Raw genomic sequence first — 18,769 nt, 5'->3', positions numbered from 1 at the left:
CATCCAGATACAACGACATCCCCTTCCCAATGCCAATTCCCAGTATATATTATAGGAGGGGCACAATCAGAACAGTATATTCTCTTTTTTGTGTTCTTCCTACTTTCATCTAAACAGTAGTCTGCACGGCAAGAGTTTGTTTTCCGCCAAACCCTGTGATGGTGTAGTGCTGACCGGTAAACTTTTTTGGATATCCATAAATTAAAGAGGCCTCCGCTCGGGTGTCGACTAATGTGCTGACCCCTTGAACATTTTTGTGCTTCCAGTCTATTTCTAAATCAACATGGGGTCTGTTATCTTTACGAGCCCATCCCTTTACCGGAGGTTGGCCTATTTCCTAATCTCATTTAAATCTGTCAACTTTGGCCCACGTCAGGTCTGGATATATGTTTTCATATCTGTGAGTAAATTCCTCTACTTCCCTGTTCCCAGCCATTAACCACTCACTGTCTGAATCTTCCTCCTCTTTCCCTCGTGAAGAAACATTTCTCTCACTTTCTTGTCCGTCCGCCTGCATCTGTGGCTGGCCCTGATTCACCTGTTTATTATCATATTTGTAAACTTTCCTGCTGCCTTCCTTTCTGTCCAGCCCTCTCTTACCGTACATCTCCCACAGACTTTTGGTATCTATCCCTTTATTCTGCTCCTTGTTGACACCATACTTCAGTAATGTCATAAACATGTCTCTCCTTGATACCTTGTTGTTATCTGTGTGACCCTCAGACCTCGAGTCTCTCTCAGGTTTATTCCAGTCCCCAACCTCTCACAACTTGTGAATTGCCTCAAGCACATCCTTCCTTGTCTTCCCTGTCTGGTTAATTAAGAACGTCATTATGTCTTGCTTGTAAGCTGGAGGAGCAAGGCAAATTATTTCATTCTGCACTAACAGAGAGAGCGGTTCCTCTAACCGATGGTGAGCATCACCCAGGAAAATAGCATTTTTCATTCCCTCCTTCTTAAGTCTCTGCATAGCATCTCTTAAAGTATACCCGGACTTGCCATTTTGTGGGCAACCTGATTCTGTAGGATAGCTATGGTTGCACCCCACCACTGCTAGCTGCAGTAGGGTGAGCTGTTGGTTACCCTGATAACCCCTGAACGACTCCTGTCTTATGGGGTCAGTGATAAAGATTACAAAACTTAGGAGCGTCTCCTATATCTAACATTGCTCCAGAGGCTCCTGTATCAAATATTCGCACCATCCATGTAAGTAATGTTTCTCCATATCTCTACTTGAATCTGTCTATAATATCATTAACTTCTTGCTGGGTGTAATCTTTTAGGGAGTGCATCTCAATTCCTGTCGGATTCTGTGGAATGCCCTGTATTTTTCATGTAAATATTGCCTGTGCGCGAACCATTTTTGGCTAGTCTTGCTCAAACTGGCCCTCACCTTTTTTAACTTCTTCATCACTGGACTTTGAAAAATCAGTAGATTCCCAGATATTTGAGTCCCAGTTTTCAGGGTCTCAGGCTAAACCTGCCTTAGCAATAGCTAAATAAACTTTATCTTGACTGATTTTACCCCTTAGTTTCCAAGACCTGTATTGAGCGACTTTGACAGCTGCTTTCTCAGTGACAGACTGATAAGTATCTGCCTTTTCTTGCAATAACTTATTGCAACAAGGCAGCATGGTTACATTATTTCTACCTTCAACTAGCTGCCTCTCTAATTGCTGGTTTTCATGTTCCAGCTGCCTACAATTTTCATGCATTTTTCTATAAGCAGATAACAGGGTCGAGCCTCTTCTGCCTAAAAGAGATAGATCACATCCTTGTTCAAGAGGTACTTTCTGTAAACACAGTAGAACATTTTTGGCCTCAGCATCGCTAAGACATCCATCCCAGCTCTCGCATAAACCAGCAGCAGAAGACCATTTGTTTGAAAGAACATTATAAGGTCTTTTTCCCACCCGGAAGTCTCACGTGAAACCTTAGAAACTGTCTGGGAAACCGCCTTTGACTTCTTGCCAAACACTTTTTCACTTATAAATCCTACACTTTTCAACCTTCCACTCTCGTACTGCTGGCTTCGCCAATTTGTTATGCTTTACTTCAGACTGAGCGGGAACGAAGTGAAAGTAATGCAAAGAATGTAGTACTCTTGGTCTGAGTAATTAATTTATTAATGCACTTCCCAGGTTGCACAAAGATAATAAAGTTGGCAATTAATGTGAATGCAGCAACACACGTGCAACTCTTAAAATAATCAATGCAGTGGAATAATAATAATCAAAGAAAATGCAATACATCAATAATGAATAGAATATATATATGTAGTGTCATGCATGCACGCAGCAAAGCTATATATAAGAAATAAAAATGCATCACCACGGGGCTTGAATCCAACATCATCCTTTGTCTGCCAACTTCAAGTTGTGGAACCCGTGACAGCCGAGACAAAAGAGAACAACTCCAATAGGATTACTCTTTGGGCAATGCGTCCATCTACCGAGATGAGTTCCTTCTCTCTCAGTTGTCAAGCATCCCCACCTTAAATACTTTAAACAAAATTAAGAGGAAGGTTCTAAAAAACCTCCCTCCCTTTGAGCAAGCTGTGAAATTCAAGCGCTGGCCATAGCAGGTCAGTGTTGAAATAACAGAATAGAGACTGGCCAGATCTAACAGTGTATTTCCAAGGCCAAGCTGTACCCTGGTCTACCATAAACATTCTCAGCCTGGTACATCCTTATCTGTATTCCTCCCCCAAATGTTCCCTTCCCTGGTGAGAAAAAGAGAAAACGTTAACAAGCTGTTCTCAGAAAAATACCTGCACCACCAATGTGACGGCGTTTCAAGCTAAGCTAAGCACAAAGTGGAGTCAGTGGTCAAGATGGAACCGGTGGTTAAACACAGATGGCATTACAGTATGTGGACTTTCAATCACTGTAAAAAACATGTTGAAATTATGTAATTAATTTGAATATACTCGCTAATATTAGACATCATGTATTTAATTTCTATTTCCTCCAAAGGTCGTAATGCGGCATACCTGGTGCAAACTCTTCTGGGCAGGAAAACGTTAGGTGGATTACCCCTTGTTAACAACAGTACCATCGCCAAAAATAACACAGGTGTTTCTGCAGACCTGGTTGAGACAAGTGAGCCTGAAATTGTATTGTCCCAGCAAACCAAATCTTCCCAGAAAACTCTGCAGTCTTCTACACCTAATCTTTCTGAGTTAGGACGAGAGCAGGAACTGGAGCTTGCTGCAAACAGGATGTTTAAACACATCATCTTTACCATTTCCTCCAAGGAGAAGAATGACAACTTACTCATCTTGTCCAAGGCATTTCACAATGGACCTGTTCCATTTTTTCAGCAGAAAAAGATCTTTGTGCTATGTTCCACTATGTTTCAAAGAGGCATTACTAGAGCATTGTAATGCAAACACCCATAGTCTATGAAGCAATCAGTCAATCAGGGATTTGAAAAGTGTGGCTACTCCCCGTGAGGGTCTCAAGGTGCTGCATAGGGGGGTGCTGAGGATTAGTCAAAGAGCCAGGTCTTGAGGTCCTTCCTGAACTGTGACAGGGTGGGGAATTGCCTGAGGTGGATGGGGAGGGTGTTTCAGGTTCTGGTGGCGATGTGGGAGAAGGATCTTCCTCGGCTGTGGTTTTGTGAATGCAGAGGACATTGGCGAGGGCCTGATCGGCAGATTGGAGTTGTCTGGCGGGAGTGTAGAAGGAGAGTCTTTGACGTAGGCTGGTCCAGCGTCATGTAGGGCCTTGAATTGGTGTGGGTCAGGAGCTTGAAGGTGATTCTCTTGTCGATAGGCAGCCAGTGTAGGTCTCTAAGAAGGGTAGAGGTGTGGCTGTGTCATGGGGCATTCATGATGAGATGGGTGGAGGCATTGTGATGCTATTAATTGTGTTTGACCAATGACTTTGTGTTTCACCACTGCGCATATTAGTTGCTCAATGTTCACCAGTAGCACATTATATGTTTTGTTCAGTTTAGCTGCCTATTGGCTTTAATTTGGAGTTAGCCATTACATTTTGTATTCAGTTTAGCCGCCTATTGGCTTTGACATGGCATCAGCCATTACATGTTGTGTTCAGTTTAGCTGCCTATTGGCTTTGACATGGCATTAGCCATTACATTCTGTATTCAGCTTAGGTGCCTATTGGCTTTGACATGACATTAGACATTACATTTGATATTTAGGTTAGCTGCCTATTGGCTTTAATGTGGGGTTAGACATTGCAGTTGAGACATTGCAGATGAACTGTGTTTTTCCAAGCTATGTTTTTCCAGAAGATGGACCAAGCTGTTTTCTTCACACCAGACCTTAGCTGATAAGAACACGTAGATTTTGTGTTCACCTCGCAATCCAGTCTGAGAACAGGGAGCTCAGGAGAATTGGCCTCTCTCCAAGGTTCTTCGGCTCTCACACTGAGTTTGCTTTTAAGGATGACTCTGGGCTATGATGAGGTAGATTAAATCTGCTTGACTTCAGACAGGAACTAGACGTCAGTTGCCTGTTTCCCGTTTGGGTAGAGAATCTCTTTCTCGTAGTTGACCGGAGTCATCAACTTGCAGACCCCAGAAAGATGAAGCTGAGCTATAGGCCCTACGGTGATTAATTTTGACTTTTATGCTTTGCTTTGAAGTTATGCTATAATAAATGTCTTCACCTATATTTGCTGTGTACATTGCAACTGAGAAGTACTTTGATATATTTTGCTTTCATTGCTGCGACTACTTTTGAACGTGTGCTTCCAATCTACTAATTTCGTCTCTCAGGAACTTGTGGGTGGGGAATTAATAACAATAAATGTCGTCTTTAAACTCAGAAGTGCATTCCAGAGAGGTTCTGTAAGCCCGGTTATGAGATAAGAGGGAAAGCAGAACAGGGATTCTGGATGCGTTGTAGTCTTTTTTGGATCTTGGCCGGGTGTCAGGCGAAGAGTGCATTGCTGTAGTCGCGGCGGCTGCTTATGAGGGCCTGGGTGACTGTCCTTCTGGCTTCGGTGGGGATCCACCTGTACATTTTTTGAAGCATGCACAGGGTGTGTAAGCAGCCCAATGAGACGGCGCTCACCTGTCGGTCCATTGACAGCTATGAGTCTAAGATGACGGCGAGGTTGCGGGCGTGGTCGGTGGGGGTGGGTGCGTTTCCGAGGGCCACCAGGAATCGTTCCAGGCAGAGGGTGTAGAGCTGAGGATGAGGACTTCTGTTTTATCTGAGTTCAATTTGAGGCAACTGTCTTTCATCCAGGCAGGGACTGCTTTCATTCCTAGAGATTGTTCTTGGCGGTGGTCGGGTTTTTGGTGAGGGAGACTATCAGTTGGGTGTCGTTGGTGTAGGAGACGATGTTGAGTGCATGGCTTCTGATGATGGTGGCCAGTGGGGTCATGTAAAGGTTGAAGAGGGTGGGACTCATCGAGGATCCTTGGGGGACGCCGCAGCTGATCTTGGTGGCTTCCGAGAGAAAGGGGGAGAGTCAGACCTTCTGTGTTCTGCCGGTGAGTAACGAGGAGAGCCATGGCAGAGCCGAGTCTCAGATGCCGGCGTCGTGGAAACAGCTGCATAATGTGTCGTGTGAGACTGTGTTGAAGGCAGCAGAAAGGTCCAGGAGGATGAGGGTGACAGTCTTGCCTCGGTCGAAGGAGGGTGTGGATGTTGTCTATGACGGCGAGGAGGACGGTCTTGGTGCTATGGTTGCTTCTGATTCCTGACTGAGAGGAGTCCAGGATTTTGTGGGCCTCCAGGAAGGCGGTGAGTAGTTTGTTGACTGCTTTCTCGATGACTTTGGCTGGAAAGGGGAGCAGGGAGATGGGCCAGTAGTTTTTGAGGTCTGTCAGGTCAGTGGTGGGTTTCTTCAGAAGAGGTTTGATCTCGGTGTGTTTCCAACTCTCTGGGAAGGTGGCAGTTTTGAAGGAGCGGTTGATTGTATGCCGGAGTTTGGGGGCAATGATGTTGCTGGATTTGTTGAAGATGTGTGAGGGCAGGGATCGGTGGGTGCTCCTGAGTGGATGGTTGCCATGTTTTTGCAGGTCTCATTGTCTGAGATGTTGTTCTAGTGGAGGAGGGCGGGGGGAGGGGCGTGGTGACTCTTCGGTCGACAGGCTGGCAGTGAGAGTCGTGGGAGGTCCCTGGGTGGTAAAGCTGTCGTAAATGTCTGTGATCTTGAGGTGGAAGTAGGTGGCAAGGTTTTCGCAGAGCTCTTGCGATGGGGCGATGTCGGTGAAGTTGGAGTTCGGGTTGGTGAACTCTTTGATGACGGTGAAAAGTTCCTCGCTGTTGTGGGTATTTCTGTTGATGTATTGTTGCAGGGTGAGTTTTTTGGTGGTCCTAATGAGCTGGTGGTGATGTTTGATGGCGTTTTTGAAGGTTTTGTGATTTTCAGGGGTCTTGTAGGTGCGCCATTTGCTCTCTAGAAGTCTGCAGGCCTGCTTTGATTCTTTGAGTGAGGGTGTGAAACAAAGATTAATATACCAAGATAGCCATACTAAGCATTGTGCCAAAAGTGGATGGCTCCTTGAAGCAGATGCGAAACAAAGGAAATGGTTTATGTTCTCAGTAAACCCACATATACACTTCTACAGTTGGTTAGACTCAGGAATGTGTAATGGAAGTGTGTGATTCCAGTACAAATCCTATACTAGTTAACACACACTGATCTCTGTGAGACTGTGCATTGTTCAGGGCAGTGTTTAAGAGCACCAGCACAGTGGAAGACAACAGCAGCAAGTCTGTCCTAATAGATATAGCTCTGCATGTGTTTCCCCCTTGCATCATGCAGCACAGTAAATGTGGTTGCTGCTGTTGTTGAAAATGAGTACAACTGCCCTTACCTATGTAGCACTGCACACTGGGTATTTTTAAGGGGTTAAATCAAAGACTATCTGCCAACACCATCCCTGCTTATACTTTTTGAGGCATTCATCAGCATGTAGCAGTGGCAATGTTCTCAATGTCTACAATGAAATCAGCCCAGGTCTCCATGTTCGGTTCGCAGCACTAATAATGTAATCCTATGTTTAGCACATTGCATCAATGATGCATGTCCTATAAAAGTAGCCCACAAAATATTGGTAAATATCAAAGGATTTGCACACATGTTGGCTATTCCTTCAAAGCCTGTATGAAGTTCAGGAGCATTCAGCAGTCTAATAGAGTCACAGTAAAAGCCCTCATACAGTAAGTCCCAAGCTGTTGAACCTCTACCCTCTACATGCTGTAACACCTGTTAGAGCAGTACAAGGCTATTGGTGATTACGTGCCACAAAAGAAAGGGGATGTGTTAGAGGCAGCATGTTCTTGTGGCGAGACCCTAGCAAGGCTGTGCTTCCAACTCCCATCAGGGGTGTGTGATTACACTCACTGTATAATCTGCACACACCCTTCAGTAGCTTGGCACAGAGCAGTCAGGCTTATCACAGGGGCAATGTGTAAAGCACTGGCACAGCACTTCCACACACCAAATACACTAAGCGTCACAAAAAAAGACTTCTCACAAGTTGTATGTGAATACAATTTGTATTCAAAACACACATTAGTTAACACAACATGAACATTATGTAAATCTGGGCATAAATCACCTTTAGAAATATCACTAGCAGTACTAGGCCCAGTCGGGTAAAGACACCATTAGCAGTATGTACTCATGAGAAAAATAATACATTCCCTCCCAGCACCCTCATGCGGTACCAGACATTGTCAGCACAAGACCCACCCTAGTGATTACCCCAATTCACTATCACACAGTTATAAGGTGCCCCCTGGTTCACAATGATAGCAGCAATGTGTAGATACAGAGAATTGCAGCACTCTTAAATAGCCCTGAGGCCCAGGTCGCACAGGTACCCAATGTCAACCATGATAGTCCTCTGCGAAAGAAACAACATTTACGGCAACACCGCCTTGCGGTGTAGTCAATCAATAGCAATCATGTCCACTCACTCACTCCGCACTGCTACACAGTGACATGGATATCAGGCAGGCTAGTATAACATACACTTGCACACACTGCCTTCAAGCATCTTAATGCGGTGCACTGATATCCAGCAGGGTAGTGGTCACTGTGCTTGCAGATTATCTTGGGTGTGGCACCTCCCATTCTAGGGGGGTGGATTTTTGGCCTAGTCCCCTGTCCACCTTAGATCACTGGCATAGGGCCAGGCCAAGGGCACCAACAGCCACCAGCATCCAGCACCCTACTCTTGGTGGCTTCTGAAAGGGGAAGCCAATGGCCCCAGATTTCTTGCACCTTCTCCCCCTTTCTTCTTGACCAAGCCAGGGATGGCTTCCTGCACCCGGTCCCCCAGCCTAGGGTTCATACTCTGGTACTGGTCAGGGGTGAGTTATTTTTCCCCTGTAAGAATCAACATAAGTTACCTCCCCAGAATTCTGCTGGGACCATGTGTGCCTTTAAAGTCGTCTCTTAGGTTGCCAGCCACTTATCAATGTCCCTCCTCAACAAGAACGTTGATATTATATTTTTGGAGACACAACCTCTACTCTCACTATCAGATGGAGTGGGTGCACTGCCACCATTACTGTTGTTGGACCCTATTTGTAGGGCTCCAGCATCCAATTCTTTGAGGCTAAGCTCATGAGCCATCTTTTTATCTTCCATGGCTAGTCTCTTCTTAGCCGGGGCTTGCTCTACATCCTATCAGGCAAGGATCTGCGTGTTTTCCAATTTAGCAAGGACTAGGGCCAGCTCCTTGTCTTGTCTGGCAAGTTCTAATTTTAGTGTCCTTTCTGCCCTTCTGTCTTCCAGATCCTCAGAGGACATGCCTCTGGAGAACACACTGCAATCTGTGGCTGAGAAGACCCCCTATCCCGGAAGATAGGGGCTCCCTCCATCCACATCTAGCCCTTCCGAGATTCCCTGTGTCAGCTCTGTTCCCTCCCTACACTCAGGATCACTCCCCCATTCACTGACCCTCCTGGGTGGGCTTCTGCCCATGGTTGCAGGATCTTCTCAAGGTCTGCCTTTGTGGCTGGCTGTTCCCCCATCAAGCACCCCCCCTAACCTGGCAGGACTCCTTGAGCTGAATCACTGTATACAAGTCCAGAACAGCCAACTCAAAGGAGTCCCCATTAGATAGGTCCCCAGGCATGGTGAAAAACTAGCTTTTGCTGAAATAGAGATCTATAGGGAGCAAATATCACCAACACCAAGTTCACTCCTTTGCATACACCTTAGGAAACTAAGGAACACTTTTACCTACGTGAAGTTGTAGTGCACAGCCACTTATCATGTGATGCTGTGTAAATGCAAGTTCTATCCCACCACTGCCACCATATGTTGGAGGAGGCATAGGCCCTAGCCAGGCAGAACATACCACTCCTGTGACAGGTGGTTGATTACACTCACTGTATTACCTGTGCTCGCCCTTGGCAAGCTTGGCACAGAACAGTTACGCTTATAAGAGGGGCAATATGTAAAGCATTGGCACAGCACTTTCACATAACAAATACACTGAGGGTCACAAAGGGAACTTCGCACAAGGTGTATGTAAATAAAATTCAGCATACACATTAGTTAACACAACATGAACATGATGTAAATCTGGTCATAAATTGCATTTAGAAATATCACTAGCAGTAATAGGCCCAATTGTGTTAAAAACAACATTTGCAGTATTTTGACATGAGAAAAATAATACTTCCTCCCAGCACCCTCATGAATCGCCAAAACTTTGTAAGCACGAGACCCACCCTAACGATTACCCCAATTTAATATCACACAGTAATAGGGTGCACCCATGTTCACAATGACAGCAGCATGTGTAGATAGAGAGAATTGCAGCACTCTTAAATAGCTCAGTGGCCTAGGCCACACAGGTAAAACCCAATGTCAACAGTGATAGTCCCCTGACAAAGAAACAATGTGTACAGCAACAGAGCAATGCAGAGTAATCAATCACCAGCAATCACTCCCACTCACTCCACACTGCTATGCGGTGCCACAGATATCGGGCAGGCTAGTTTAACTTGCACTTGCACACACTTGCTCCTAGCACATTAATGCGGTGCACTGATATCACGCAGGCTAGTGGTCACTGTGCTTGCAGACGCCCCTGGATCCAAACCTTCCTCCACTAGTTACTACTACCCTCTTCCCCCACAAACTGGAAATTAAAGCGCTCTTTCCCCCGATCCTAGTCACCTCATAGCTGGAGGTACACTTATTCAGGATCCTGTGGCAAAAGTGGGGGAGTGTGAAAGAGACAATAGCTGATCAAGCAACAGTCGACAAATGGAGGTTTGATCACCACTCTGGTAGTTCAATCAGGGGTGTCCTCACTGTGCCTTCTGGCATGGGCCACATTCTGCCAAGCACTGGGGGGTTCACTTTGGGACACACACTGTTCACAGTGGTGCCCAGCCGAGCCAGGCACTCCAGCACACAAATGTTTACCAATTCTGCATCTCCCTGGTAGGGTGCACAATGTGTGGAGCATGATGACCTGAGTCACCCCAGACGGACCTAGTTGCGCACAAAGACCTACCAAATCCGCACCTTCCTGGAAGGAGGCACACCATCTAGTTCGAAATTATTTGAGTCACACCAGACAATTCTGATCACACACAAAGAGTTACCAATGCCGTACCTCCCTAGATTTAAGCTCAACATCTGGTGTGCAATGACTTTAGTCACACCAGTCAGTTTCAATTGCACACAAAGAGTTGTCAATGATGTACAACCCTGGAATGAGGCACAACATGTGGCGCATGATGACTTAAGTCACACCAGACAAATCCAGACACACATGAAGAGTTCCTGTATCCTGTATCTTCCTGGAAAGAGGCACAATGTGTGCTGCATGATGACATGAGCCACACCAGACAAATCCAGTCACACACAAAGACGCAAGTTCAGTGGTGCTGCATGAGGTAGAATGTGGCTCTGCTCATGGTACGCCCCCACCTCCAAGGGTCAGTGCCAGTGAATCAGCCAGCAGATGTAATAAGCATGCAATCGGCTGTTGCACAAGAGAAATACAGCATGATTGACAAAAGTAGGCTATGTGGGGTCCTGCAACTGGTGAATCCACTCACTTCCAACAAGAGACTTATGCATGTTGAGGCCCCATGATGAAGAGCCACACTCTTTGAATGCGGGCCGTACTTTGAAGGCTCCGCACCAGGTAAATCAGGTGTCCAAGCTCAATACTAGTTCCACGGTCACACTGCTGCTAGCAGATGACAGCCACCAGATAGAGGCACTTTAGAGGGCACCGCTCTCCAGATGACACAGGTAGAAGGTGTAGGTCCCTTGTGGGATGTCTTTGATGCCCCTGTGACCTTCACCAGAGAACAGGGAGCAAGCCAACATGCCCTTCGAGAGCACACTTCAGGGTGCCACACAGCAGCAACCAGTTTACCCAGACGTGCCATGATGCAGGAAGGATGCGCGGTCCCTTCCCAGGGTAGTAATTACTCCTTGTGCGCAACATTCTTCTGACACTGTGCTCCACATGGTCCAGGGTCTCCATCCCATATTCCTGCAGTGCATCTCTACTTTGCTGTAGTCTGCCTTTCAAATTGGAGGTGGTTCATAGGGTTCCCCTTTAAATCACAGATGTCTCCCCTAAATTTCAGTCCTGTCTGGCATGGGGCTGTGGAATGTAGATCTTAACCTCTCCCTCCAGTCTATCCAGCCTGGCCCACAAATGGCAGAGATCTTCATTTCAGTTGTGTGTCCAAGTTTTATAACTGTCACCGGAGAATGCACAGATGTGCTCCTCCACCCCCAGTGTGGACTTGAGTCGAATTAAAAGGCACACAAAGCGTTTTATTGCAGAGAAATGTCCACTTTCAAGAAGTGGCATTTCTCCATGATTATTGACAAAACCACCTTTACCACGGAAAAACGTTTGTCAGGACAAATCCAATTATAGTAAACAATATGAGGCTGCTCTGCTTCAAACCACCGTTGCACCTAGGAGTAATTGTAACACTTCCCCGATGCTAACCTATGGGCAGAGCAGTTCTTGCATGCAGTGAAAACAAACATGGCTATTCTTTACTCTCTGGGCATATGTGCGCGTGCGTACATACAAGCCAATAGTGGCAGGCTGGACACATGGTTAACAGCACCATAAGTGAGCACACAGGCCTGCTAAGACAGGCGGGATACATGTTATAAGGCACCATAGGTGCTAGTACGCAGACCTAGGCCTGGTTTGACAGTCTGGATACATATTTAAAAGACCCTAGATGCTAGTGTGCACACACAGGCCTGCTACAACAGGTGGGATATAGGTTTAACACACCATAGGTGCTAATGAGGACACCTAGGCCTGCTATGACAGGCAGGATACATACTTAAAAACACCATAATGGCAAATGCACATACAGGCCAGCTATGACAGGCTCAGCACATGTTTGGAGTGCCAGTGGGCATGCACGCACACACTTGCCAGTAGGAAGGCACGCCCACTTTCACACTGTTTTGACAGTGGGATAGGGCCTAGGGCAGGAAATCAGCAAAAGCCTATGGAAAGAGTTCACACCCCTAGGAAGGGATCCCATGTGGGGTTCCTCCCTACCAGTAATGGGACACCCATCTGTACCTGCCCAGCCTTCCTGCTCTGCCTTTCAAGGGATGCTCCGGGGTAGGGGAGGGTCCCCTCAGGATTTGCTACCACCCGCTCTGCCTCTCAAGGGGTGCTCCGGGGTAGGGGAGGGTCCCCTCAGGATTGGCTATGAAGTTAGGAGTGCCACCCTGAGCCTAAGCACAACTGTGCCTCCCCAGGCCTGCATTGGCAGGCCTGAGACATGCTTCCTAGGCTGTTCTAGGGGGTGACACACTCAGTGCAATGCCCCACGAGTAGTCAAGACTGTACTTGGCCCAAGTATGTGGTGTATCTTTTTACAGGGCACTTCGGGGTAAAGCATCTGAACCAAGCACCAAAGCACCCCTTCCTAGCATGTGTAGGCAAGGCAGTACAGTGGGATAGTGCCCAGAGTTCTAAGGCCACGCAAAGTGAGCCAGCAAAAGACCGGGAGGAAAAAGCAAATAAATTCAGGGAAGTCCCCTACAAAGGGCCATCTCCAACAGAATGCATCTGACAAATCCCTAAAGACAGAGGTTGACAAACATGTGCTAATAGAGCATCTATTATAAATGCCAAGTCATCACATTCCTACACTTGCATTTGTATAAGGTGGAGGAAACATATACCATAGTCAATTAAGAAGCTGGTGGTTTAGTCAACAGCTTAATCCTTTGGATACAAATCATAGGCTTCAATAAGTAATCTTGTCCAAACAGTAAATCTGTGGTACTGTACAGATCCATGCTGCTAACAAGAACTATCTTCCTTCATCGCCTTTTCAGCAGTGAATGTCTCCCTTTAGAAGAATTGGATTTGTCAATAAAGTGACTGAAATGGAAGATTTGAGAATGAAGAACTGAAGTGCTGTCTTCACCAACGTCTGGGGAGCACAGAGGTGACTCTAACTCGTGTAGCACTCGCTACTGGTAATAACTAGCACCATTCCAAGACACATCTGTTACTAAATCACCACCAAACGCATCACTTCAACCAGCCTCTGTGCTGAATTGTTTTTTGTCAGTCCCAGGATTTACATCACGCACATGGGTGCAATAAACTCAGAAAAAGCAAATGTCAAAAACTATTACAAAAACGAAGATGCCGTAAGACTATCTGCATCACCAAACATAGGCCCTCATTCTGACCTTGGCAGTCGGCGGAGAGGCGGCGGTCGGACCGCGAACAGACCAGCGGTATAAAAAATGGCATTCTGACCGCGGCGGTCACCGCCGCGACCGACCGCCACTTCCCCACTCCGACAGCCACGGCGGTCATGACCGACGGGCTGGAGTCTGCGCACTCCGGTCCGGCGGTCGACCCAAGACCGCCAACGGTATCATGACCCTGCTTACCGCCGCGGTTTCTGGCGGTCGGGAACCGCCATGCGAACCATGGCGGTAGGCACTATCGGGGCCAGGGAATTCCTTCCCTGGCACTGATAGGGGTCTCCCCCACCCTCCACTGCCCCCCCGAGTCCTCCCCCCACACCCTCCACCCCCCTGCCACCCCCCAGAGGTGGTACGAACCCCCTCCCCACCCCCACCCCGACATGCACATACACGCACCCCGACATGCACACACCCCCAACATGCACATATACACACCCCCTACACACACACATACACAACGGGGACACATACCCGCACACATACATGCCGACATGCGCACCCGCCGAACTACACACATTGCCCATAGGCACAGCAGCACTCCCCGCCCGCATGCACGCACTCACACACCCCCTCTACACACTCACACGCACACCCCCATGCACGCACACATCACACAACACCCCCCCCACCCCCTCCCCTCACGGACGATCAACTTACCTTGTGCGTTGGTCCTCCAGGAGGTGACAGGAGCCATGGGGAGGTGACCGCCAACAGAAGACCGCCAACAGAAGACCGCCACACAGAAATGTGGGTCGTAATTCTGTGGGCGGTGTTCTGCTGGCGTGGCGGTGGAGGTTGACCAGTCTCCACTTTCCCGCCGACCGCCAGTGTGGCTGCTGGCGGTTTTCCGGCGGAACGCTCCCAGCGGTCAGAATGCGCACAGCGGCATACCGCCGCGGTCGGCGGTCTTCACCGCGGCGGTAACTCGGCGGTCTTGCGAAAAGACCGCCAAGGTCAGAATGACCCCCATAATGTGGCAAAAGAGCCATTGATCGATTGACAATGGTAACAGAACTGTGGCCTGATCTCAGTTGGCTGAAAATAAAATATTTAGCATGTCTTGTAGTCAATTTAACCCCTGACAAGGTTTGTCAATGCAGCATGTGCTATTTTCTGGTTAGAACTGGCAGTCTTTCTCCTTATATCTAGGAGAGACTGATGAAATTCGAAATCAATTAATATTTCATCTCCAAACATTATCATGTTTCAGAAGAGACAGCAGTGGATGAGAAAGATTTCTCAGACATCTAATTTATGGCAGTGATTGTCCTTCAAAAATTGTCCCTTAATATATGAGAATGAACTAGACATGCTACACTAAAGAGGTAACATAATACAATAGTAATAACACAGAAATGTTCTTCTTATATTAAAAAAGCAAAAGAAAATAGACTTGTTTTTATTTTGTATTTGGTGCGCCAAGAAGTGTAAACAAACCTAAATAGACCAGTGTGCAAGGCCTACACAGACAATCAAGAAGGACATTGCTATTTGACCTGTTAATGGAATGGTGACAAAGAAAGATCCCTTATACAACTTTAGGGTCAATCATAGACATGTAATGAGCAACACCAGTAAGTCTGCGTTGGATGCTTCTATTTCCTGAATCGCCTCCCATTCCTAAGATTTAAGTCCCATGCTTGGCTGTCAGTGACAATTTAAAGATTTGCACTGCTTTTGTTTTGCATCAGTTGAAAAAGACATACATAAATATATACCCCGTACTGGCTTGGAAGAGGTGAACTGCATTCATTAACAAATGGCAAAAATGACTAATTTGAGAGATGCCACTTGCTTAGATAAACCTGGTATTTTTGATGTTTGGGTAATCTTTCCTGGAACATGCGTCTACATTTCTCAGGTATTGTTATTTGATTTGCCTTTCATTAATTGTTCACCATTGTCTCTTAGTTCTTCTGAGGCCTCTCAATTTAACAGGATTGTAATTCTAAATGTCTTTCTTTTTTTATTAGCAATGATACATTAATGTTCATAAATATTAGTAAAGATGTTCATTAAAAAAAGCAAAAGTAAAAGTTGAAAAAAACAAGATAGAACAAAACAATTCATCATTTCTCTTGACATAAATCTCATCAATTACGGAAAAGAGAAGATCACATACAGTACGTCCAAAGTACCAGTGGACCAACCTCGTCCAAGGCTGTATAGCCACTACCCACACCTCTCTTTTCTCCCCAATCCGATCAATTAACTATTTGAGCCAATCCCTCCAAATTCTTTTTAATCTATCCATTGATCCCAATCTCTTGGCATACAATGTTTCCCGAAAGTGCACACTATTCATTTTCGATTGTCAATCCAACACTGATGGAATTTTGGTCGACTTCCAATTGCCTAGAACCAATGATCTGGCCAATAAGGCTGCAATAGACTAGCTGCTGTTGTCCAATAGTCAACCCCAAAGTAACCTTTGCCCAACCAAATAGTGCAATCTGGGCATCAAGAGTTAACTGACGTGTATGTTCTAATTCTTTAAAAATATACTCCCAAAACTCATTCAGTAGAGGGCATGTAAAGATCATGTGCAGCCAGTCTCCTGTACCCTGGCCACACCTAAAACATAGTGGAGACACCAGGGGGTAGATAGTATGGAGCTTTTCTTAGATATGGTATGGAACTGGTAACGCGTCCCTTTATGACTAATTTACTCACTTTGTGACTCGTTTTAGGCCAATGAATCTTTTGACCCTGATTGAAGACACCTTAGGAAGAGATAGCTAATCAGCATGTCAATCAATATGTCAATAACGTCATCAAAGTTCACAGTAATACGACAATTCAAATTAATCAAAGACATTTAATAAAACTCGAAAACCACCATGACCTTTCAGTCATGAATAACCACACCAGTTTAGTATGATTTTGTGAAGTTTATTCCCTATTGATTACAATTCTACTAGCAAGTTTATTAGTCTCAAAACCAAGAAACACATTAGCATAGTCACAATATGGCAACTCTGATAAGATTTTCATCAAAGCAAGAATCACGAATATTAGAACATAACACGGCGTCAGCATAGGTTATCCTTAGCAGAGTATCCTTAGCACATTATTCAACAAAGCATAGATTCAGTCATTTGTCTATTTGCGTCCGATTAGTGAATCCCTCACCTAACCTCGAATTAGCATTGGCATGTTGGGCTTCATGCAAAAACAATTTAGTAACACCAATTTAGAAAACATCTAGCTATGGTCTCTGTCAAAAGAAGCAGTTGGTACCTAGACAGGAAAAGCAAACAGACAATTACAATTTCATTGTCATATAGTTACCCTCCGTATTTGGGTCAGCACTCTGGTTCGGCCTTCAGGACATCAGTTGATTCGCCATCAGCCAGAAATTCAGCAATCGGGTAAAAAAGGGGCACTTCCCTCATAAGGAGGTAAAGTGTAAACAGGCAATATAAGGTAAGGATGGTTTTAAGAACCAAACAGCAAAGTCTCTATGCAGAGTGACAAAGTGTCTGGGTCATAGCAAATCGCATCAGCATCTCCCTAACTCTCTCCTAGTCTCCTATTCTCTCCTGTTCTGATTTACTTCCTGGTGTCATGGGTTTTTATCCCATTTTGGTTGTACATTCCCCTAAAATTTGGTTGGATAAGGGGTTGCACCCCACTATCTCCCTCCAATAGAGTTCTGATAACTTCATCAATTTTGTCACCTCATAACAGTTCTCACGTATTTTATTGGTCCTTATGATTGACGTCTTTAGCGGGTGGAATGTCCTGTATGATTTCATACTCTTGTGGTCCTTTGCACATCTTCAGTCAGTGGCTCCATTGTCTGTACCGGTTCAGGCGACCTTGTACCTGCCAGTGGTCTACACTGTTGCATTCAGCTAAAATGTTTCTACAAGCAAGTCGAATTTCATGAGAACGGATCTACTACAGTTTCATTCAGCTTCTAGTTTGGAGAAAACAAGAGTTCATGTCCTTTAGCAAGTCAGTACACTGCATGTGAGAAAAACACATTTAATATGAAAACCAGGCAGCTAGGCCTCGACTCATGCTAACTAAGGCCTAATGATTTGCTAGAAAAACTTTAACGTATAACCTATTACTATTAGTTCCAAATCTTCTCTTAATATAACATTTTATAATTATTAGTAAGTTTCGTTAGTTCCCATATATATTGGTGGCCACTCCCCGTTGGCACATTTCAAGCGCACGTTGTAGCAAAATACATTAATACATTTTCTATGCAGCATTATTACACATTAGTTCATAAACATTTCATGTTAATATTGATTATATAAGCTACGCTCTCTCACCATCCACTTACTGAATAGTGCAATTCTCCTCAGATTGGCCGCTCTCACTGCCTTACTACTAATCTGATTATAAAATTGCCATTGCTTGAAATTTGTATCACAGCCTGCAGCATTTGCTATCAGGTGAAGGTGTCGCAGAACCAGAGTCGTATTCTTTGCTGCCAACAATTCTCTGTACCAATTACGTATACCCTACATTGAAGAAATAAAATATGATCAACCAATTTTATCCGTTATTGGTTTTTCACCATCACTATACCCTGCACACAACTTAATTTGAGCATAGTTAAAAACAGAGAGGGATTTTTTTTCTCTTGTTCAACAAGCCTGTCTTTTTGTGGGACACAACCTTCGATCTGCATGTCCCATTAACAACATTCTTGAGAAGGACCCATCGCTTTAATTAGGAACAGACTCAAATATGTATATCCCAATGGTTTGGAAAGCAGTGATTTATTTAGAATGATGCAGATTAGTGGCAGAGTGGCAAATCGTAAGAGATTAATGTTATGGACATGATCGGCATGGCAAAATATGTATTTTTTATTGATTGGGTGGTCATTCATTTTGGATTCATGCCGATAGTTGCCTGGTTGTCTATGATTGGTACTACGGTGGCCTCAGTTGATGGTACATTACCTTATGCTCATCACTTAGAATCCTTGCACACCATGTTTACCTCGATTTTTGAAGTATTGTACTAGAAGAGTAAAGAAAATTGGAAAGTTAGCCACACCATCCCTCAAGTCTGTCCATGAGACATCTTAGTAGTAAATATAATAATTAATG

This window comes from Pleurodeles waltl, chromosome 10 (genome assembly GCF_031143425.1).
Source record: "Pleurodeles waltl isolate 20211129_DDA chromosome 10, aPleWal1.hap1.20221129, whole genome shotgun sequence".
In the NCBI taxonomy this organism is placed as follows: Eukaryota; Metazoa; Chordata; class Amphibia; order Caudata; family Salamandridae; genus Pleurodeles; species Pleurodeles waltl.
The sequence above is the reverse complement of the archived record's forward strand: the minus strand, read 5'-3'. Positions refer to the sequence as shown.